This window comes from Kogia breviceps, chromosome 10 (genome assembly GCF_026419965.1).
Source record: "Kogia breviceps isolate mKogBre1 chromosome 10, mKogBre1 haplotype 1, whole genome shotgun sequence".
Classification (NCBI taxonomy): Eukaryota; Metazoa; Chordata; class Mammalia; order Artiodactyla; family Physeteridae; genus Kogia; species Kogia breviceps.
Window position 1 is genome coordinate 47,417,498 of NC_081319.1, and position 23,630 is coordinate 47,441,127.

General features: G+C 44.7%; 1 long non-coding RNA gene and 1 pseudogene across 1 annotated transcript in view; both read left to right on the forward strand.

Moving 5' to 3' along the window:
* The window catches only part of LOC136791989 (uncharacterized), a 119,566-nt gene that overhangs the window by 19,749 nt on the left and 76,187 nt on the right, over positions 1-23,630 (forward strand). The gene's annotated exons all lie outside the window — the stretch shown is intronic.
* On the forward strand, positions 15,735-18,727 carry LOC131763429 (protein LLP homolog pseudogene; annotated as a pseudogene).

Genomic DNA, 23,630 nt, shown 5'->3' on the forward strand with positions numbered 1-23,630 from the left:
GAGAGGGGAGTATCCTTTAGGGTGAAGGTGAATGGGGATTAGGGTTGAAAGATGGTGGAGAGTAACAAGAGGCCCTTGCTTCCCCAAAAAACCAGGGGACAATCCCATTGCAGTATTAACTGGACACTCAGAGCTTCAGACTCTTGAGGGAGACACCCTGATTCAGTAGACATAATCCTGGACTGGGACATGAGCTTCTTGTGTCACCTCGTTCCTGTCACTTTGCCTCTTCTGCAAAATAGACCAGCCCCCTACCCTCGCATGCTGCAGTGCTGCCATGTCAGGTTTGTATAAACACCAACTGCATTCGGGTCTACTACATTTTCCTTTCAAACACTGATACTTTAATGACTTAGGCCACTCTGGCCCCATAACTCGATAAGGTAGTATTGGTTTTTTGTTTTGTTTTTTTTTTTGCGGTATGCGGGCCTCTCACTGTTGTGGCCTCTCCCTGTTGCGGAGCACAGGCTCCGGACGTGCAGGCTCAGCGGCCATGGCTCACGGGCCCAGCCGCTCCACAGCATGTGGGATCTTCCCGTACCGGGGCACGAACCCACGTCCCCACGTCCCCTGCATCGGCAGGCGGACTCTCAACCACTGCGCCACCAGGGAAGCCCGGTAGTATTGGTTTTTATAATTACTATCTTGTGATTCCTCATGAGCAAGTCACAAAGCACTCGTGGTCCAACTGGACCGCCTCCATGAAAACATGAGGATCACACACAGCCAATAAAGATTAGCACCAAGGCCAAGGAAAGGAACGTCCAAGGGAATCTAGACCAGGAGGAAAGCTCAGTTCATCATCTGTGAGCTGAGATGTCACAGGTGGTCTGCACTCCTCCAGGGATGCCCCCATGCAGTTGACTATGCTGGTTCTCCATCCTGAAATAATTTGGCCATAAAGCAAATCAAATGGCTCTTCTCCAGGCTGGGGTGGTCGTGCCTTAGTCCATTTGTTTTAGGGGTATGTATCAATGCTCCCATAACTTTATATCTGGTATTGTTGGGTGAAAAATAGAAGGGGGGACCATTAAGTAGTCCCAAGAAGGAAAATGGAACTTGCCCTGCACTCAGGTGAATAAAACAGTGATTTTGGTCTGAGTGGAGCCAGATCCAGTTGAGACAAAAAGCTCAAACTGTTTAAACAGCTGCAAACGCTATGAGCAGTGGAAATGTCCCCAGCGTCCAAAGAGGGGCTTTTTTGAAGCTCCAATCACTACAATAAACATTTTTCTATAGAAGATAAAAAAATCTAAATTTGGACACTGAAGTCTATAGTCTGTGTGACGGTTATGAGAATTCTGAGGTTATTATTTTCTCTTAGAACTTGGGGAAAATTCCTCTACATTCCATCTAAATTTTTTTCAATACTAAAGAGGAAATTGTTTATAATCAATATGTATTCTCCCAATGAATAATAATTTTATATAAATTATTCTCTTTTTTCCTATAAAACAACTTGTTAACATGAGATGGGGTAAGGGCTTTTTTCCCTCCTACTAAGATCAACTTTTCCCTCTTTTAAATAATATCACCAGACAGTTGAGCAGTGGTTTCTATATTGGAAATAGAGATGACCCCATCATCCCACCTGGTTAAGTTTATACCCTCTTCAAAATTCTGTTAGTTTTTCTCTTAATACTTGGTTCTTGGTGTGCTTCTATGGTGTCTAATAAGAAACTTGATATAGACTTTTAGCAGACCCATACTTACTTTCTAAATAATTTATTGAGCCCCTTCTGAACGTAGAAAAACTGTAATATTGATGCAAATGTTTCATGATAGAAATTTGATGAATATATTACAAATCCCAGCTGAACTCAAAGGAAGTAGTTTGGTTAGATGTTGAATGCAGGAATAAAATTCCATGGCTTCTCAGGCTCAAGTTAGAATGTCAGTTGTCCAAAAGAGGGATTTTTAAAAAGGAAGTTTGTTTTTAAAAATCGGCAGCCTAACCAACCGCAGCAGATTTGGAATTCCACTCCTGACTGAGAGGCAGGGATAAAGACTCCTCAAATGTACTATTAAGAGGTGGCTGAATATGCGGAGAATACAAATTGATTATAGCGTTAGAATAAACACAACATAAATTTGAAATACCAGTCAACAATACGTACATTGTATCCCCAGACCTATTATAGATTTGGTGGATGAACCCTGACATTGCACCTTCTGAAGTGTGTAGGTAAATGAGCAGGGGTGATGTGTGTGCCAGGCCCCCACGTTCACGTTCACGTTCACGTTCAGACAGATCCTCGCTGGCAGCCATGTTCGTCTGTGAGCAGTGAAAAATAAAGGAATCTGAAGGTGATCCATCCCATCCTGGGTCTGACAAATTAAAAATTTGCATGTGTGAGACAGCAGTTTTGCAGTCCTAGGAAAGCAAATAAGAAAGTGCAAAGCATCTGAATTGTGTCGCTTCTAACAAAGCTTTTAGAAACAGACAAATATAAATGAGATTGGTTAAAATTGATTTTTAAAAAATTCTTTTCTTCTGTGGAGTCAAGAGAGTGACCCAAAGCTTTGGAGGAGCGTGGGAGCTGACAGAGGGCTAGTGGCTTTCTGTTTTATGAGAGCCCAAGCAAATTAGAACGTAAATGTTGCCCGAACAGTTTCTGTTTTCTGGAGACCTGCACTAGAGAAAACAGCACCCGTCAGTGGGAACAATGAAGCAGTCGGCTTTGTCTGCATGTGGGGACTTTGCACGGACACTCCAGCTGTAAAATACCAGCAACCTCAGCTTGCTCCGTTCCTCATTTCACCAAATTAATTCTCAAGAACTGTGTCTTGTAGGGGCTCAATCTTTGTGTGTTTTCTGTACAACAGACATGCTCTTCTCTGCTGATTTTCTGAAACTGACCAATACTTTCCTGGGGATGAAGGAGGGAAATGGTGTGGTCCTGGGTATTTATTTCGTGACACTGCCCACAAGGGCACACTGGCCTGTATGCTGGATGCCAGCCACCAGCCCATCATTTCTCCGTGAAAAGAACCTTTCAGCTCGGTTACCTCCTGGAGAGAGCTGATTTTCCAGCAGTCAGGCTTGATCTGGGTAAATAATTAGAGAGCTGGAGAGCGAAGACATCGCCCTAGTGCTGTCTGTGATTCTGCTAATATAGCCAGACCCTGTGATTCCATCGCTGCTATAATCTTACCGCTGCCTTTCTCTAAAGCTGGAGGGAGAGAGAGAGAGAGAGAGAGAGAAGGGAGAAAGGGAGGGAGGGAGGGAGGGAAAAACAGTAACAAAGCCAGTTGCTTGCATTTGTCTTGAAGGAATTAATGACATCTTTGGGTGAAAACAAGAAAATAGCTGTAGTTCTTTATCTGCATATAAGAAGGTGAATCTCAGTCTACCTTGCTCTCCCTGCCATCTTCACCTCCCAGGCCATGCATGCCCAGTGCAATTACTTTGGTATATTGGTTTATTTTAAAAACTGTATTACCCCTCTTTACTGGAATCTGCAGGGCTCTGGGTTGTGTACGCAGATCACATTTCTCATAAAGCAGACCCTGAAGTGGTTAATAGGTTGTTGAACTTTTGCAGCTGCTCATTAAAAGCCAATTTAAAAAAAGAAAAAGAAAGGTTGGCTGTTACAAAGTATGTGTGTCTCTCTCAAAATATCCATTATTCTGAAACTTTATCGCATTTTATCCTGTCCTTCATTGTGGGGCCCGTGGATGGAGAAGGGCAAGAGAATAAGGAATTGATAAAAATATTCCGAGGTTCTAGTGAAATTCCCAGTTTTTCTCTCATTTGTGTCTTCAGTTGCAACCTCTATAGTTATTATACCATTAATTCTCACTGATTGAGAGTCATGGTGAAAAGGGAAATCAGATTTACTGAAAAATAGTAATTGTACTAATGGAGTTTTATTACTTTGGAGAAAGTTATGTAGATATGAATGAATACTAAGAAATAGAAAAAGGTAACTTAATTAAAATAATTAAAATTCATAACAGGCATGTTTAACATGGTTCTATTAACTACAAAGGCCCTTTGATGATTTCTGGACCAAGAACTGGAAGACACATTGAAGAAACAAAGGCTGTTAGTTTAGGTGGCCTCCTTTTCCAAGCGTGGAAGATCCTGAGTGTCAAGAAAGTTGGAAGTCAGCTACTCTCCTACCCACGGCCCACCTCCACAGATTGATTTATTACAGACTGTAAAGTTAGTGAGTTCTTAGCTGAGTTGAACTACATACTTTTCTGGCAAATACCAGCTGAATTGGTAACATGGGTTGCTTCAGTCACCAATATGGCAGGCCTTGCTGGGTGTTTGGTATGTGACAAACTTACATGGTCTAGCTCATCTGGGGGTTAAGTAACACAGCCAAAGGGGCAGACACAACAGTGCTTTGTATGTCGGCAGCTAAAGTGCATTCAGACTAAATCTCACCAGATACTTTTTTTTCTTTTTTAATTTTTCACCTATTCAGTAAAATAGTTTGTCTTGGAACTAAAAGCAGCAAAAGTTGATGGATATTAACTATGACACCTCTGAATGGACTAAACCTAATTCCTTCCTTCCTTTCCCCCTTTTATCCTCCCCGCTTTTCTCCCTCCTTCCCTCCCTCCCCTCTCCCTCCCCAAACCCAAGGGACCCTAGAAGGCTGTTCCTGGGCAAGAGAGGAAGGTCCTTGGGGACTGGATGCCAGTAGGGTGGGTGTGTCAGGAAAGAACACAGGGTGTCAGGAGTAAGGGGGCCGGGAGACTGCCAAGTGCTTTCTGGTCTCACACAAAGGGGACTGGGAATATTTTTTTGGAAGATCATGGGACGTGTTCGTCCCACAGTCAAGGGACAGCGTCCGGGGCGGTGTCAGGAACTTGAGTATTTTTGGACGTCATAGAAGAATCCTCTGGAGAAAAACAACGTGTAGGACCCCTCTCTGTAATGCCACTGGCAAGGTTACTGCTTTCAAAGCAAAGCCAGACTCCGGCCCTGCCCGAGGTGAAGTCTTTGTCTGCCTGCGCGCCCGATCGCTCCGGCTTCGGATTGATTTTTGGCCGCCGATGCAGCAAGTTGGGGGCCGGCTCGGAGGGTGGAGGCGGCTGGGGGCGGAGTGCGGACTGGCATCCACGGCACCAGGGAGCCCACTGCTGCTTCGGGATTTTTTTTTTAAAACTTGGAATTTCCAGATAACAAAAAGAAAGAGGTTTCTCCTGGATCTGAGGGAGCCATTCACATCTATTAATAACGCCGACGGGGTAAGTAGCGGAGTGGCGTTCTGAGCGGCAGCCGGGTGCGCGGTCCTCGGCCGGCTCGGGCCGGGTGCGCAACGGGGCCGGCGGGGTCCCAGCCGGCTGCCCGCCTGCTCCGACCCCTGCCCAAGGTAAGGGGTCTTCGCCGGGGCGCCTGCGGGCTGAGCACGTCCCCACCCCCCCGACTTCTTGGCAGGGCATTTTCTCTGGCGGGTAAAATTACGTGTCATTTCTCACGGGGCATTGCCGGCCGCCTTCCTGGAACCGTCCTTTTAGATTTTGTGATCCGCCCTGGCACAGAAGCTCTCCTAGGAGGTGGTGCTTATGCATATTCATTTCGTCTAGTAACCGGCTACCAGTCTTGCCATTCCAGGTTGATTTATTGATTTATGTGTAAAGTGTGTTTTATTTTAGTAATTAGGCAATCCTGAAGTCGTGGAGACGTCTGCGCATCCCAGACATGTTCATTGCTAAGGATAAAAGACAAAGGTGGTCGTCCCAGCTCGCCCCACCCCTTCATTTTCTACCTAGTGACCACTGACTTTTGTTGTTTTATGGAAAGCTAGTTAGGAATGGCATTCCCCCCCCCCCCCAGAGGAATCACTGAATTCAATATTAGTGTTTGTAAATAAAGCATGCAGTTATTTTTTAAAGCCCAACATTTGAGAAGTAACTTCTTCTGGGGTGTGTGGTAAAGACTGGATAGTGTGGTGTGTTATTTCAGTTTGGGGATGATTCCAGGATTGCTGTTACTTCTGTGAAACGGTCAACGGCATGTTCCCATCAAGGTGCATGAAAATGTTGCCTTTCATTACAAAGGAGACTGCAGTGAAAAGGGAGACATCACTTCAACTCTTCGACTGTGGTTTTCATCTTTCCATGCTCTCAGCCCTCTACTCATCCATACAGAACCCCATCATTAAAAACAAAAATTATCTCCATAGACCTGCTTATATTTTTCAGGAACTCTATTATGCCTGTAAACTTGACCTGGATTGTGTTCCTAATTTGGTAGGTTCTGTCATACAGGAAATCACAGTCTGTGGGTCAATATGTTCATGTGAACCCCCCCAGTCAAATTAGCTAAATTGTTTCTAAAAGATATTTTTAGGCCTGTGAAGCTTAGCAAAAATGTCTCTACAGATCCCGATAGAACTGTTTTTAGATTCAGTACTTTAAAAGCCTGTTCAACCCAAGGAGTTCTAATCAATGTAAAATGTGCTTCTAACAAAAGATGTTTGTATTGTTAGTGATTTAATCATTATACATTTCCTTGATGGAAATAACTGATCTAACAGCAGTAAAAATTTCACCCCATGAAATATTATTCTGATTTTAAACTCTAGAAAAAAGTATGCATTTCTTGTATTTTAGGGGGAAGGAGTCATATAAGAATGAATAACTAAAGGATAGGAACACTTGTTTGGAGTTCATATTTGCTACAGAATTGTTGTATATTCTGTTTGATGTGCCTCTTTTAATTTTTAAAAAATGATCTAAAGTTTGAATCTACTGCCGATTCATATTATACATAAAATAGATGAACGTACTGTGCAGTACACACGTATGATTTAATCCATGGGTAGAAACGACAGCCATTAGGGTGACAGTAATGAAACATCTGCCTCTATGTGAAAGAGCAAGAGAGAAACCACCCCAGATCAATAACTTATAAGTAACCAACATGAAAAGGGGCCCCAAAGCTTTTCTTCTGCTTCAGTTCTTAAACAAGCTTTTCCTGGTGGCATCATATTCATGTTGGAGGGGTTCAGTAAAAATGAGAAGAAGACCAAACGTTAACTAGGCAATATAAGTGTTTCTATCTTATATCTTTACTACAAACATTTTATTTTGAATTTTTGAATTTTATTTATTTTTTTTATACAGCAGGTTCTTAGTTATCCTTTTCTTTTCTTTTTTTTTTTTTTCTGCAGTACTCGGGCCTCTCACTGCTGTGGCCTCTCCTGTTGCGGAGCACAGGCTCCGGACGCGCAGGCTCAGCGGCCATGGCTCACGGGCCCGGCCGCTCCGCGGCACGTGGGATCTTCCCAGACCGGGGCACGAACCCGCGTCCCCTTCATCGGCAGGCAGATTCTCAACCACTGCGCCACCAGGGAAGCCCATTAGTTAACCATTTTACAAACATTTTTGACATGCGTTGATTGCTGAAAAGTAATTGTAGACTTGATATTCTGAAGATGGCGTGAGGCTACATTTTTAAGAGTAACGGCAGAGATGAGTTGGGATATGATTGTTAAGCTTATGGGAGCGACTCTAGCAAGTAGGCATGAGTGTGTTTGGTGTGTCTTTGCGCCTGTTTTACAGGAGGTACATTACCATTGTCTGTGAGCCCCGGCTCTGGTGTTATCAAACACAGAATGAATATGTAACAACTTAATACATTTAGTGCCCTAAGCAGTACATGGATCTTTCAGAGGTCTTGGGGACAGTAGAAACTTACCACAGAGAATGTAAGGAAGGAAAGAATTAAAGTGAGCTGGGTTGACTTCCTCTGAGCAAAGAGATACTCTGCCATGAAATAATAACCACCACCCCCCTTTTGTGGCACTGTCTGCGTGGCCTTTTGTTCATTGTATGTGGAGTTGGCACTAAATCCCTGGGGATGATGATGGTGTATATAATCTTTTACTGATGGTCTGAATCCTCTTGTGCTTCTGTGAGATACACACATACAAGCACACGTTTATTAGATAGTAATACATGCAAACAAGTGCTTGTGCAGTCTTCTTTCAATTCACTGAAAAGACTACAGGGAATTTTTTTCAAGCTCCATTCAAGACCACTACCGTCAGATCACTAGTTATGATTTTTTTTTTTTAACCTGGAAAGTGACCTTTTCCCTACCAGAAACTCTTGATGAATAGAAAGAGTACTTTCAAAAGCCCTCAGTACTTCCGTGGTGGTCCAGTGGTTAAGAATCCGCCTTCCAATGCAGGGGACTTCGGTTCAATCCCTGGTCAGGGAACGAAGATCCCACATGCCGCAGGGCAACTAAGCATGCGCACTGCAACTACTGAGCTCGTGTGCCTCAACTAGAGAGTCCACGTGCCACAACTAAGACCCAAGCAGCCAAAAATAAATACAATATCTAAAAAATAATAATAATAAAATAAAAGTTAAAAAAAAAAAGAAAGGTTCTTTTTTGGTTTGGTTGGTTGTTTAGGCTTCTGTCCCAAGAAAGAACAGCAAATGGAATATTCCTCAGTATCAGAAACATTTGAGGCAAACCTCCTATTTGATTGATTCAAGGATTCACATATGTATTTTTCCCTTTATTTTGGTGAATAATTGAAAGGGAACTGTTTTATATAAAAGCCTGTACCTGGACAAAATGATACTGTATTGGTCTGTCGTGATTGAATCAGAGGCAGGGGAAAAAATCATTTCCACTTTGCAGATACCATTGGTCATCTCTTGTTTATCGAGGGTGATATCGGGAATGAAATGACTGGGGAGTATTGGAGATTATGTGTGTCGATATTTACTGACACACAAATCTATTCTTTCTTTTTAAAATGTAGCTCAAAGTAGGGTGGAATTCTTTGGCTGTTGGTGTTGATCTCCCGTGCACTGGGGTAACTGAAATGTCCCAATTACCCCACTAGGATGTGTTGAATTCCCCTGAGAAATTAGATGGAATGAAAAAGCCTGCTTGTGCTGGTAGAGTTGGCCTCCCTTTGTAGCCAGTATTTGACTTCTAGCCACCTTTGGGACGAAGCTGTCTCTAGGCTCCCTTTAATGTTATCATTTTGGGGTCATTATGATCCCCTCCAAAAAACCACATCTTCTGTGTACTTGAAAAGGACTTGATTTTGGTGTAGTTTTGCAGAACTCAGTTCCAGGGAGACCGTAAAATACCTTAGTGGTTTCATCTTTATATAATTCACGTATTTTAAGCTCTCTGTTTCAGGTCAGTGGCCTATTTTGCTACTCTAGATGATTGACCAATGTTAACAAACCCAACGGATCTTAGAATAAATTAAAGAATGACTCTGGGCAGCCCCAGAGGCCCTCAGTAACCAATTTCTAATAGATTCAAAGAGAAAGTACTTGCCCGTTCTTCAAACTTTATCCCAAACACAGCGCCCTCCTGGCTGATAATCAATAATGATTCACGTGGGATTTGATTTACAGTGAAGTTTCATTGTCTCTGCCCTAGAGGATTTCTCCCTAACAATCTCCAGATGGCTGAGGGGTTAAATAAGCACGTTCCCTCTGTGCTTCAAGGGTAAAAACAGAAAAACCAAAGTGTACAATAACGTCAAGGTATTGTTTGATTACTAGACAGCTGATGGTCTTGGAAATGAAGAGTGGTAACAGTAGCCTCATGAAATTTCTTAAAATGCGTGGCAAGTTCTGGATACTAGATATCGGTTACGCAGCCCCAAGATAAACTTTGGTGCCGTATTCTCACACAGAATTTAAAGCATCACCTTCATACCACTATGGAACAGGCACCAAAGTAACACATTCCTATGCATAGAAGCATAGGAGTGTGTTAATCTGGTCCAGGTGCTAAATCGGGCTTGGCAGTTCACCAGTCTGCATTTTGCTTAGCCGCAAAATCCTTAAGACTGGGACCTGTTCAAGATACAGATGGAGGCTTGTCACTGTACGGAACAGATACGCTAATCAGTGATTGTGGTCACCTCTTACCCAGACCCCTCTCTCCTGCTCTGAAGAATTTCCCTTCTTCCAAAGAAGCTAGGATGAACATTGAGGTGCATGTATCTTTTTGAATTATGGTTTTCTCCAGATATATGCCCAGGAGTGGGATTGCTGGATACCAAAGGAGAAACGGGGGGGGGGGAGTGATAAATTAGGAGATTGGGATTAACATATACACACTACTGTAAATAAAAAACAGGTAACTAATCAGGACCTACTGTATAGCACAGGGAAGTCTACTCAATATTCTGTGATAACCTATATGGGAAAGAATCTGAAAAAGAATGGATATATATATATATATATATATATATATATATATAATGTATAAGTGATTCACTTTGCTGTACGCCTGAAACTAACACAACCTTGTAAATCAACTATACTCAAATAAAAATTAAAAAAAAAAAAACAACACAGCAGCAGCTAGAGGCAGTAGGAGAAATAAGAGCCAGGGAGGAGCGCCGTGGCTGAGGCCCTCCCTTCTCTGTCTGTGTCTGTGATGGAGCAGATAAGCACAGGTGGTCAAGGGCACTGGTGGCGAGCGTGCTGTGTGTTGGCAGAGCATGAATAACTCAGTACCTGGGAAGATGGTAGAACGGAAACAGTAACAGGGATCATTTCCTGTGCACTGTGTGGGTTGCAGGGACACAGCGAGACCCCTCTGCTGTGCTTCCACCTCCAGCCACCTGGGAGGTTCAGTTCCTCATCCTGGTTCAGGGCCATTGTCCCTGGTGCTCCCATGGAAGACTTCATGGTGGTAGCGGCCACCAGAGCCTTATTAAGACATTGCTCTTGTTCTCAATGACAGTCTAACAGGGCAGGGAATCAGGGTGAACCAGTTGAAATTGCCAGCATTCAGCCATTTCTGACCTACAAAACCAGCAGTTACTCATCTCCCAGTTTCTTATCTTGCTCTCCTTCTTCCCACAGCAACCAGATCACGGAATTCCCCTGCCTACAAAATGTTCCACTGGCTTCTCAGTGGGCTCAGAATAAAATCCAGGCTCTATACCTTGGCCTCCTCTGAGGTCCTTCAGGACCCAGCCCCTGCCCTGCCCTCCCCCCACCTCCCAGCTGTCCCCCAGCTCACTCTTCCTCCCAGCAGGCCTCCAGGGAGGTTCCTGGAACTCACCTCAGGATCTTTGCATTTGCCCTTTGCATTCTGTCTGGCTCCTTCTTGCAATTGGAGCCTCAGCTCAAATTTCACCTCCTCAGAGAGGCCATTCCTGGTCCTTCTGTCTAAAGGAAGCCTTCCTCCTCATCCTGTTGGCCCATTTTATTTTCTTCCAAGTACTTTATCCCTATCTAAAATTACTTATTTTCCTTGCTTTTTTTTTTTAAAATTGAAGTATAGTTGATTTACAGTGTTGTGCCAGTTTCTGCTGTACAGCAAAGTGATTCAGTTATACACATATAGACATTCTTTTTTTATATTCTTTTCCATTATGGTTTATCCCAGGGTATTGAATATAGTTCCCTGTGCTATACAGGAGGACCTTGTTGTTTATCCGTTCTAAATGTATTAGTTTGCCTCTGCCAACCCCAAACTCCGCCTCAGACATAGAGAACAGACGTGTGGTTTCCCTGCTTCTTGTCATCTCCTTCACGTCAGTGGAAGAGGGAACGAACACCTTGCCTGGCTTGTTCTTTGCTGTGTCCTCCCTGCCTGGTATGCAGCGGGGGCTTAGTATGGATTTGCTGGCTGAACGCGCTGGACACGTTGTGCACCATTCTGAACCCTCTTAACCGCAGCCACTGCAGAGCCTGGTCCCGAGCAGCTGTGGGCAGCTTCCTGCTGGAGCAGCCAGGGATGCCCTGTCCGAGGAGTCTCTGCCTCTCCAGCCCCCTGATAGCACGTTGTCCACGAGGGTGAGGGCTGGCGGAGATCTCTTTCCCCATTCATTCATCCTCTGCCAGTGTTTCTTGAGGTTCCCTGGACTGTCCTTGTAAGATCCAGCCAACTCAGTGATGCAACCCATACTTCCTTGACCTCCTCCCACCCTCCTGTCCCACTCCTGCTAAACCGTCTTCCTGCGAAGTCCTGTCACAGGCAGTGGTCTTGGGGGAAACTCAGGCTAATGAAGGTGCCATCGGTTTTGTGATCTTTTTCTAAGCGAAAATCTTGTTTAGTGAGTTGCTGTACTACCCACGTGATTTGGTAACCACTAACAGTGAATAAGGACTTACAGTTTTTTTGTTTGTTTGTTTGTTTTTTTTTTTTTTTTTTTTTTTTTTTTTTTGCGGTATGCGGGCCTCTCACTGTTGTGGCCTCTCCCGTTGCGGAGCACAGGCTCCGGTCGCACAGGCTCAGCGGCCATGGCTCACGGGCTTAGTTGCTCCGCGGCATGTGGGATCTTCCCGGACCAGGGCACGAACCCGTGTCTCCTGCATCGGCAGGCGGATTCTCAACCACTGCGCCACCAGGGAAGCCCCAGGACTTACAGTTTTAAATCTAAACATTTAAGCCTCACAGCAACCCTATGAGGTATCATCCCCATTGAACAGATGAGGAAACTGAGGCACGATGACAACGTGACCCCTGTCTCAGGGTCACAGCAGTCAGTGGCGGAGCTGAGTGCAGGTGAACCACATCCAGGCTGGCTCTCTTAACCTCCTCTCGTGACCACACTCTCCTGGATCTTGACTCAGGCCTTTGCCAACAGCCTCAGTCCCTCCTCTGAGTTCCTCTGTCCCTGCCTTTTTTTCTTTCCCTGAATTCTTATGTCTCCCAAAGTGACATGGACACCCAAGGGTGCCAGGAGGCTGTGACCAGGTGGTACTAATTCATTTTGCCCTGTTGACTACAGCCATTGCCTGTGACGCTGGCCCTGGCATTTAGGCCAGCTACGTGGACTTCCTTCTGTCCTCAGGATTCCACCTCTGTGGTCCAGTGCCACAGAGGCACTAGAGATGGAACTTCTACACCGCCCTGTCCAGCCCTGTGAGCAGGACAAATGCTCCTGCCCCTCTCAGCCCCGTTTCCCTTCTGTCATTCTAGTGCCCTCCTCCCAGGGCTATTCTAAGGATTAAACAAGATAGTGTTTGTTTGTTTGTTTGTTTGTTTGTTTTTTGCGGTATGCGGGCCTCTCACTGCTGTGGCCTCTCCCGTTGCGGAGCACAGGCTCCGGACGCACAGGCCCAGTGGCCATGGCTCACGGGCCCAGCAGCTCCGCGGCATGTGGGATCTTCCCAGACCGGGGCACGAACCCACGTCCCCCGCATTGGCAGGCGGACTCTCAACCACTGCACCACCAGGGAAGCCCCAAGATAGCGTTTTAAAGGGCCGAGAACTCCAGGCTCCCAGTAAGCGCTCAACGGATATCAAGTGTGATGATTCTTTTCATAGCAGTCGTTAGGATGTGAGGACAGGACTCGCAGTGGGGCGGAACCAGGGGAGGGCCCATCTTCTCTATTGCACCTTTTTAAAAAAAAATTTTATTGGATTATAGTTGATTTACAATGTTGTGTTAGTTTCAGGTGTACAGCAAAGTGATTCTATGATACATAAACATATATTCATTCTTTTTCAGATTATTTTCTCATATAGGTTATCACAGAATATTGAGTAGAGTTCCCTGTGCTATACAATAGGTCCTTGTTGTTTATCTATTTTATATATAGTAGCGCGTGTATGTTAATCCCAAGCTCCTGATGTATCGCCCCACCTCCCCGCGTTTCCCCTTTGGTAACCATAAGTTTGTTTTCGATATCTGTAAATCTGTTTCTGTTTTGTAAATAAGTTCATGTGTATCATTTTTTAAAAATTAGATTCAACATATAAGTGATATGATATTTGTCTTTCTCTGACTTACTTCACTTAGTATGATCATCTCTAGGTCCACCCATGTTGCTGCAAATGGCATTATTTCATTGTTTTTAATGGCTATTCCATTGTCTATATGTGCCACATCTTCTTCATCCATTCATCTGCCGATGGACATTTAGGTTGCTTCCATGTCTTGGCTATTGTATTGCACCTTTGAATAGAGGAAATTGCCATTTTGTTTTCTCCCTGCCTCTATTAAGTCGGAGACTATGGAGGCACTATTGTCTTTCATTTCCTTCTCTCCCTTAGCTCCCACCTCCCTCGCTAGGCCTGACATGGGTTTCCCTTTGTTCTGGGCATCTAGAATCATAGGCATTAGCCCATCTCTTCTTAAAGTCCATTGCATGGCTGCAGAACAGTTGGAACTGGAGGGTGATGTTACCTTTGAGAAATGCTGAGTGACTTCTGCCCCGGGTGCTTCAGGTAGGCGGTGAGCGACCGAGAAGCCAGTGGTTATGACAGACTGGCACACCTCAGAGTTTCCCGTTTCAGTGTTCACTTGGGGGGACTGCCAGTGTCCTTCAATGTGTAGGACTCCTAACTTGCTAGATAATGCTCTTCCTGTCCACACAGAGCCCAGATGCATCAGAATAAAGAACACTTCAGAGGTAGCTTTAAATTATATGCTGTTGATGGTATTTACAAAACCAAGGAATAAAAACAGGCAAAATAATTGACATTGAAAATAAAGTATTGCTTCTTTCCAGGCCCTTCCTTTGCAGAAGGTAGAACCTTTGACTAGGTGAGGGATAGATCATCCTGGTATCTCTTCTGACTTTGGATTTCTAATGCAAAACAAACTTAACACTTTTTAATTTTTTTAAAGTTTACAGAGCACATTTTTTTTTTTGGCTGTGTTGGGTCTCCGTTTCTATGCGAGGGCTTTCTCCAGTTACGGCAAGGGGGAGCCACTCTTCATCGCAGTGCGCGGGCCTCTCACTAGCGCGGCCTCTCTTGTTGCGGAGCACAGGCTCCAGACGTGCAGGCTCAGTCGTTGTGGCTCACGGGCCCAGTTGCTCCGCGGCATGTGGGATCCTCCCAGACCAGGGCTCGAACCCGTGTCCCCTGCATCAGCAGGCAGACTCTCAACCACTGTGCCACCAGGGAAGTCCTTAAGTCACACTTTGAGAAACAAATCTCCCAACTTTTGTCCTCGACTCTGATGGAAGGTACCAGGGTCTTTATGGGGCATGAGTGACCAGAACCGACATTTTTCTCCTAGACATACCATCGTGCCCAGAAGAGAGTACTATAAAATAACATTGTTTTTTCCATTTGGGCCTCTTTCAATCCTATAGATCTGAATATCCCACTACCCCATATTTTGGAGGAATTTCACTCTATTGGCTATCTTCTGAGGCTTTTTTTTTTTAACATTACTTTTAAGATCTTGCTCACAATTCTGTTATTCTCTTGCTTATTAACATATCAAGTCAGATTTTGCAAAAGCAGGTCTTTCATCTCCCTCTCCTTCTACCAAAGCATGTACATCGCTTACAGTGCTGTGTTGTGTTTCTGCCGAAAACTAGCAGTCGACATCTTTTGAGTAAAAATCTGCAAGTAAGCTAAAGATCATTTGTAGATCAGGCCAACTCTTCATCTTTTCTAGACATTGTAGCCCCAGCTTATTTGTGACTCTATCCTCCATGTTATTTGAGGAAATGTCCCCGTGTTTTCTACGTCAGGTGTTTTCACCTTCTGCTTTGTTTTCTTAACCATATTTTCTAAAAACCTAGAAGTGAGAAGGAGAAGCAAGCATGTGGAAAGGTGTCTGTTAGCTGGTCCTCCAACCAGAAGTGCATAATTACCAATAACATAACACATAGGTGTAAATACGTAGGAGGGACCACCATGTTGAGTAATTCATGCAAATGCATTCTCCATTATTCCCAGTCACTTTCAACAGAAGGAGGCAGGCAGGTTGGCCCTGGGCACCGTTGAGAGGCCCTGTGCATGGGAAATGGTTGATTTCCTTACCCCTCTTCCATTTGATCGTTTGGCCATGCACCATCTAAAATCCATTCCAGTTCCGGTTGACGTGAGCAGCGTGCGGTGTCTGAGTTCCTGGGTTTTCTCAGCTTTCCAGGTAAAATATGGCTAAAAGTTTACGGAGTAAGTGGACAAGGAAGATGCGTGCTGAAAAGAGAAAAAAGAGTGCCCCAAAGGAGCTCAGCGGACTTAAAAGTATTCTTAAAGTAGATGGTGATGTTTTAATGAAAGACGTTCAAGAGATAGCAACTGTGGTGGAACCCAAACATTGTCAAGAGAAAACGCAGTGTGTGGTGGAAGATGAAACAGATGACATGAAAATGGAGACTGATATTAAGAGAAACAAAAAGACTCTTCTAGACCAGCATGGGCAGTACCCTGTATGGATGAACCGGAGGCAAAGAAAAAGGCTGAAAGCAAAGTGAGGGAAAAAGAAAGGAAAAAGCAAAGCAAAAGCCATCAAGGCAGCGAAGGGTTTGGCCTGGTAGACCCTTAAAAACTTGAAAAATGCCGCATGGGACAGTTCTTTGATTAGAATGTATACATTGATTTCAGCTTCCACCAAATGGAAACTTTGTTTCCATTTTTTAACTTGGTCTTTTTCTTCAATTCAAGCCCAACGTAACTCCTCAAATTTGTCTTGGTAACTTGAATAAAATATTTTCTTTGATGAAAAATAAAATAAAATAAAATAGAATCCATTCCAAAATCCATCAGTACCATTCTAAAATCCATCAGTTCTTCTAAAAGTCTATCAGTCCTTCTTGGTTATCATTTTAAAATTCACACTGATATCAGTGTAATTGAATGAAATACCTTACAAATTTGCATTATGTGGGGAGAAAAAGATAGGCTGGCTTAGGTCTCCCCATACAGACTCTATGAGTCCATCTACTGGCTTGGTTCCCAGGATGGTGGTTTAAAATCTGGCCCAGATAGAGTTACCAGATGAGAATAGTTCATGGTCCATGGAGGGACAGGACACTGGGAGATGAATGGGAAGACACAGGAGGAGGGTATCAGGCGGGGCTCCCAGCACTGTGATCATCCAGGGACCTAGTGGTTCCTGAATCGAGCTGCACTGAGAGCACCAAGGGGTGATTATTATAAATTCAGATCCCCAGGCCACCCCCTCCCCAAATCTGAGGTTCTGATTCAGTAGGTCTGAGGCTGGGGCTTGGGATTCTGCATCTTAACAACTGCTCTAGGGGCTGGGACTCGCACCCTGGTTTGAGTACTTTTCTCAGCTTCAGTTTTCACATCCCTAAAAAAGAAGATAATAACATCTATTTCTCAGAGTCATTCCAGGAACTGAAAGAACATGTGGGAAAGGGCCCTGGGAACCATGGAATGAGACAGACTAGGATGTTGAATTAGTGGGTTTAACTCTCAGCCTCCTTCTGAAAGTCTGAAGATTGAGGTGGACCCTGCCCACACATCCCAGGATGCTAAAAATTACTCTGTTCCCAGTAGAATCCCCTTCTCAGCCTTCATTTTCCCACATCAAAATGCCAGGAAAGATTTTCTAACCCCCAACTCCTTCCTTCCTTTAACAAATATATATGGAACACCCACTGTTCTAGGTGCTTGGGACACATCCAAGACTGGTTTTCCTGTCTTTCTTGACCAAAGTGGGTAGAGATGCATTTGTGGTTTGGTCCATGGAGAGAATAATGTCTGACTGATTTCTACCACTTCTCAGATGACCCTTAAAATAATATTGGTCAGAAGTGTCTACAGAAGATACTTCCCAAGAGATAACTGGTGGCTCAGGGCCCATCTAACCCAGCAAGTAGCAAGGATGGGCTTTCCCTGGTCACATCATACAGCAGTGGCTCCCAGAAAACCCCAAGAGAGACTGCCACGTGTTGCCTGTAGCTGAGCCCCAAGTTGGGGATTTCATCATGCCTCCCTCATCCAGAATGCCCAGAAAACTTTGACCAACACCAGTCCCTGAAAAAGAATATCCCAAATTATTTTCACCTACTGGAGACTGTAACTTAGCCTTGAATACAGACTAAGAACTAAAGATATGTTTTAATGAAGTAGCTTCTCAACCATTGTGGAAGATAGGAGTGCAGTTCTAGCTCACATGACATGGGAAGTCCTTCCTCAAATACTATACGATAATAATAATATAGTAGTACATGCCCAGTCAACAGATTAAACATGTGTCGGACTCCTTATATGAATTATTGATTGGGGTTGTTGGAAGAAGTAAGTAGGTAATGATGTAAATATTGCAGTAGCTGAGACATGAAGGTCAAGTGGCTTGGCCAAGGTCATGCAGCTTGTGAGCGACGGAGTTGGTATTTCAACCCAAGTGTATGGGACCAGTAGGCTCTTCTGTCTCCCCCAGGATGAATGGTAGAGGTTTGCCTAAAGCAGATTCAGCCTTAGACCCCCGAATGAGGGATATGGTTACTAAAATAACAAAAGGAGTTTACTGAAATACAGTCTGACTCAGCCTTTCTCAATCAGTTCCTTGAAAGTATTAGCCCTTAAGGCATCTATGATATAATGAATTAACTGTTCTCTGGTGCATCTAGGATGGTACAAATTATAAACTATTCTTGGGAGAATTGAGCCAGCAGTCTCTTCAAAGCTTTCCATTACCTTAAAAAGGAAGGCCAAAATCTTTTACCCTGCTCCCAGGGCCTTGTACCATCGGACCTCTGCTCACCTTTCATTTCCTCGGATGAACCATGCTTCTCCCCAACTTGGAGATCTTGCCTTGAACTTCTGCCCCTCTTCTCTTTTCTCATTCTTCAGATCTCAACTTGAAAGCCACTTCTTTTTTTTGTCCTGTTTTCCCAGCTTTATTGAGATATTATTGACAGGGAATAAGTACCCCATTCCAGCTTGTTAACTGTGAAAAGATCAAAAGCCTTTGGCTAAAATCCACACTCTGCTACCTGCACAGGTACTGTCTGAAGAATCAGCAGGCATAGCTGGCCCTTTTTACTGGGGTCCCTTTCCTGCCCTGTCCTTGAAATTTTGAGGTGTCCCCCTTGCCTTTTGTCAGCTGTGCTCGCTTTCCCACCCTCATCTAGGGATCCCTGCCCGTTTCCTGGGCTGTATGCAGTCTACTCTCAAGCCCATGGCAGCTCCTGGCCGGGTCTCAGTCTGACCTGACATCTGGGTGAAGGCAGGGTGGGCACAGCATCACTGGCCTCGAGGAGAGCTGGTGGACAGGGGTGGCTGAGTGCTGCATGCTGAGCTTTGTCCCATGAGTTCAGGAGGTTTTAGGGACTGGGATGCCCATCCCCTGGCAGTGCCCTTGGTTTTCCTCAACCCACCCTCCCTTTGAAACCACTCCACCTCAATAATTAAATAGCCCCCCTCCCCCAGTGTCATATGGAGCACTTGCTGGGATAAGAGGGAATTCACTTTCTGGCCTCCTTTCATCTTATCCCTTCAGGAATATTAGACACTTTGAGACAAAGACCAAAAATCAAAGATGATATTCTATTTTACATCTTTTTTAAAAGCGGAAGGATGCAAGTGTAAAAACCCACACAGCAAAAGTCCTCATTGTTGCAGAGATTTAATCATCTTTTTCTTTGGAGATAAACTCCAATTTCTCATCTTTTAAATTCAAAAATGGAAGGCCATCCTCACATGTCAGACAATTTACTGTTTTACAAAATAATATGATAATCGTAATAATGATAATAAAACAGTAAGGTGATTCCCGACTGAGTCTCTGTGTCACCGAAAAATAATTGTTTAGAAACAAGGTCTTTCTCATTGAGAAACTTCTCTTGTGTCTTAAGGGTTGAAATTCTGAAATAATCCTCAAGGTTTTTCTCTCTTTCCCTGTTGTCCTCGATTTCCCAGTCAGAGTGCTTAAGCGAAGCCTTGGGCTTTTGGTTAATCATTTTGATCATCTTAAAACCCAGTTTCCAGCTTTTCTGCCTGGAGTTGGAGTCAGAGGCTCTATTTTCTCAGGTGATGAGAATGCATGAAGTTTTTCTGTTCTGCAATAACCCCCACGCCCGTTTGGGAGTGCAGTACCTTAGTGAAAGCCTTATTTCCATAATGTCACCACTTCTTATAAGTGCTATATGACGTGCATTTATCTCTTACTGTAGTTTTTTCTCTGATTTTAAAAGTAATATATGTTCACTTTAGGCAATTTAGAAAATACAGAAAATGATAAAGGAAAAATAAATACCACCCACCGTTGTACCCCCAGGGATGACAACTGATAACACCTTCATTGGATTCGTTAGCCTTGGTCTGTGCAGATATAAGCTATAAATTGGAATTCTATTTTACACAGCTTTCTTTTTTTTTTTTACACAGTTTTCATATCCTGTTTTCTTCCCCTTTTCATTTTATTTTGAGAATGTTCTCATGACAGTAAAAATTCTCAGAAAACATAATTTTAATAGACAAACAGTATTCTACCATGTGGAAGTACTTGAATTTATTTCATTGTTCACCTATGGCTGGATGTTTGTTTCCATTTTTCACTAGAATGCAGACTGGTTCTGTAAATGTCATTATTAATGGCCCTGTTCTTCTCCTGTAACTTTTAAGATTGAGGTATATTATACATACAGTAAAACACACAGATCTATAGTGTACCTTTTTACATGTGGACATACCTGTGCATTAGGTCATGTTTAAAGGCTCCTTTTATAGTTCTCTCAAAATTAATTTTGCTATAGGTTGTTTGTGAGTATTCAAACACAAACAAACATTTACTGGGGACTTATTATGTATGATTTAATTTAATGCTCGTGGGCATCCTGTGATGGAGATGCTGCTGTTTCCAGCTGAGAAAATTGAAACTCCGAGCACCCGAGCTGGTTGCCCTGTCTCGCAGAGAGTCAGGGTGGACTCAGGATTGGATCCTAGGCTTGCCTGCACCCGGAGCTTTGGCTCTGTGATATTTTCTCTTAGATAATTAAAAGGAAGAGCTGCCAACATCCTTCGATAGAACACAGAGCCACTGGGTTCGGTTTTGTCTGTTCCTCCCTTTTAAACTAGGGTTAGGGATCAGTAACCTACCGCACTGGCTCTGCTGGTTAGAGCTTATGTTTAAAGTCGGCAGAGAATTGTCACTGCTGCTTTGGGTTTGGGTTGTGTTTTGCTCTTACATTTTGCTCAGGGCTAGAGAGCACTGCGGACTGTCATCCATTACAAGCCATAACCCACCCACTCGTCCCCCCCATCCCCCCACGCTGGCTTTTTCCAGTTCTGTTACCAAGAAGAGGAGCAATCCTGAAGACAGAGGTTTATGAAAACCGGCGAGCAAGTTGTTTCAGGCTTGGCTGCTAAAGCGTGGAGAGAGAAGGCCTCAGTTAAGGTGTACAGTTGAGATTCGGGACGTGAGGGAAGCTTCTGGGCCATCTTGTCCAACCTGCCGAGTGCTGAAACTAAGCCCTGCGTCGTCTCCCTGGGGAGACGGCCTGTTAAAGGCAGGCCTGAGACTGGAACCAAGGACATCTGCTCGGGACTAGGCTGCATCTCATCGGGTCAGTGGATACACACATGGGGTGGACGGGTGAGGCCAGAGTCGCTGCCTTCTCCCCCCCCCAACACAGCCAGATGAGGGCAGTCAGGTTGGATGGCCCCCCAAGTGCATTCCCACTGTAGGGAAATTTAATAAGATGGAAAAAAATGTCCTCTGTGTATGTGGTGGGAAGGAATTCTGGGATATGCCATTTGAAGTATGCTGAGGTGAGGACCCCCAGATCTCTCAAAGAGCAGGCTAGGTTAACAACAGAGAGCCAGTGAACTGCCGTCCAGAGTGCGAGAGGCCAGTTAATTGCAGGGCTCTGGTTTGCTGTGCGGGGCGTGCAGGTTTGAGGCCAGAGTTGCATGGCAGTGAGGCCTCCCACACCTAGTAATTCGGACAGAGCGGCCAGGTTCGAGCCCTGGTTGTGTACGTCTGGGTGAGTTGCTTCACCTCCCAGGGCCTCATCAGCAAAATGGGCCTGGTAACAGTACATACTGGCTTCCAAGCTTGATGAGCATGAATGTTAAGTGCTAGAGCAGCGCCTGGCACAGGGGAAGCACTCAGTCTGTATGAGGGTCACTGATGATGATGAGGAGGACGGCAACCACCCCCTGCTGCTCCCGGGGACCCTCAAGGAGACGCTGATCTCTGCCACTGCCATCCTCAGCAAAACTCCCTCGGGGCTGCAGGGAACCTTGCCTCGAAGAAATGCTCAACAATATTTAAAGCCTGGATTTAAACAGGTGGCAGTTCATCAGCTTGCCCTGTGCACCGACATAGCTCAGCCTGCAGCTGGACACGCAGACACTCTTTCTAGACCAGCTCCCTCATTCCAACCCAAGGGACCCACGCGTCTCTGGGAAAATGTCGCTTTCCAAGGGTTCTTTCTGAGGAAGTAGAGCTGGTGGCTGAGAGGTCACCAAGCTGGAGGGGGTTGCTTAACCCTTCGTGCCTCTCAGCCACTTCCCACCTTCTCCGTGGAGCTGACAGGGATAATAATACCACCTCAGGGAGGCTCTGAGGAGTGGATGAATGAATGGATGCAAAGCATTTACAGTGGTGCCCAACACCATGGGTGTAACCGTTGGGTTTTACTTTCCTCTTCCTGTTTCTATTTCATTCCATTTTTTCCTTCCTTCTCTCTCCCTCACACCTTCCACGGTATTAGACATCTTTGCCCACATTCTTTTTTTTTTTTTTTTTTTTGTTTTTTTTGCGGTACGCGGGCCTCTCACTGTTGTGGCCTCTCCCGTTGCGGAGCACAGGCTCCGGACGCGCAGGCCTAGCGGCCATGGCTCACGGGCTTAGTTGCTCCGCGGCATGTGGGATCTTCCCGGACCAGGGCACGAACCCGTGTCTCCTACATCGGCAGGCGGATTCTCAACCACTGCGCCACCAGGGAAGCCCTGCCCACATTCTTGAAAGAAGACTTCAACCATGCTGCTCTGTGAAATTCATTTGGATTCATTTTATCTAGAGATAAGCCACTTCCCTTTTTTTTGTTTTTGTTTTTTTCCTATGTATGGTTTTTCATACTACTCTGCAGTTTTCTGTTCTAGGACTTAAAACCTTGGCTTAAATGGTGGAATCTCTCAGTAGACTGTATGCTCCTGGAAAGCAGGGCCTGCCGATCCCCAGTGCTTAGCCAAGCTTCTGGCCCGGAGCAAGTGCTAGCAAATGTTTTCTGAGTCCATCATTTTCCTTACAAAGAAGCTGTAGGGAGAGAAGGTCACTAGTGGCTGATGGATGTCCTCGGGTAATCCACAGAGATGCTTGGTGGTGGTGTCATATTCTTACTCCCAGCAGCCACTCCAGCCTTGCCGTCCTTCTAAGTCCTTTTCTTAGGATAAGTGACTTCCCTCTGGAGCCAGTGAAAAAAAATTAAGTTCTTTCATCTCCTGTGTTCCTCTGCTGTAAAAACAACGAGAAGAGAAGATGCCAGGAGCAAAGGGGTCCACTGAGGACATCTTTTCTCTGTTTCCTGCCTGGGGCTTGGAGGGGGTGAGAAACCAGCTCGGGGTTTTTCCCTCTTGGTTTGTGGCATCTCTGAGAAGTGGATAAAATGTCAACATTTCTTATTTGTTGAACTGGCTGCTAGAATACAGACCCTGGGGTGTGGCGGGGTCAGTGTGGAACATGCCCACCTAAGCCCCTTCCAGCTCCTACTATGGCCCCTGCCCTTGCCCTGCAGGTGTGAGCCATCCAACTGGCAAATACTGTTACGGTAGCTGAGCTGTTTGGCTTCAGTGAGGGTAATTTCTGACACGCACATAATGTTTTCAGATGAAATCAAATAAACGTGTCTTTCCAGGGCATCGTTTGTAATAGTCTACCATGAAAATAATCTTTAAACTTTTTCTCACTGCATAAATACAATTTACTCTAAAAATCTCTGATGCTAGAGAAAAGTATTAAAAAAATGTTACACAAAGGGGATCATATCATACGTTCTGT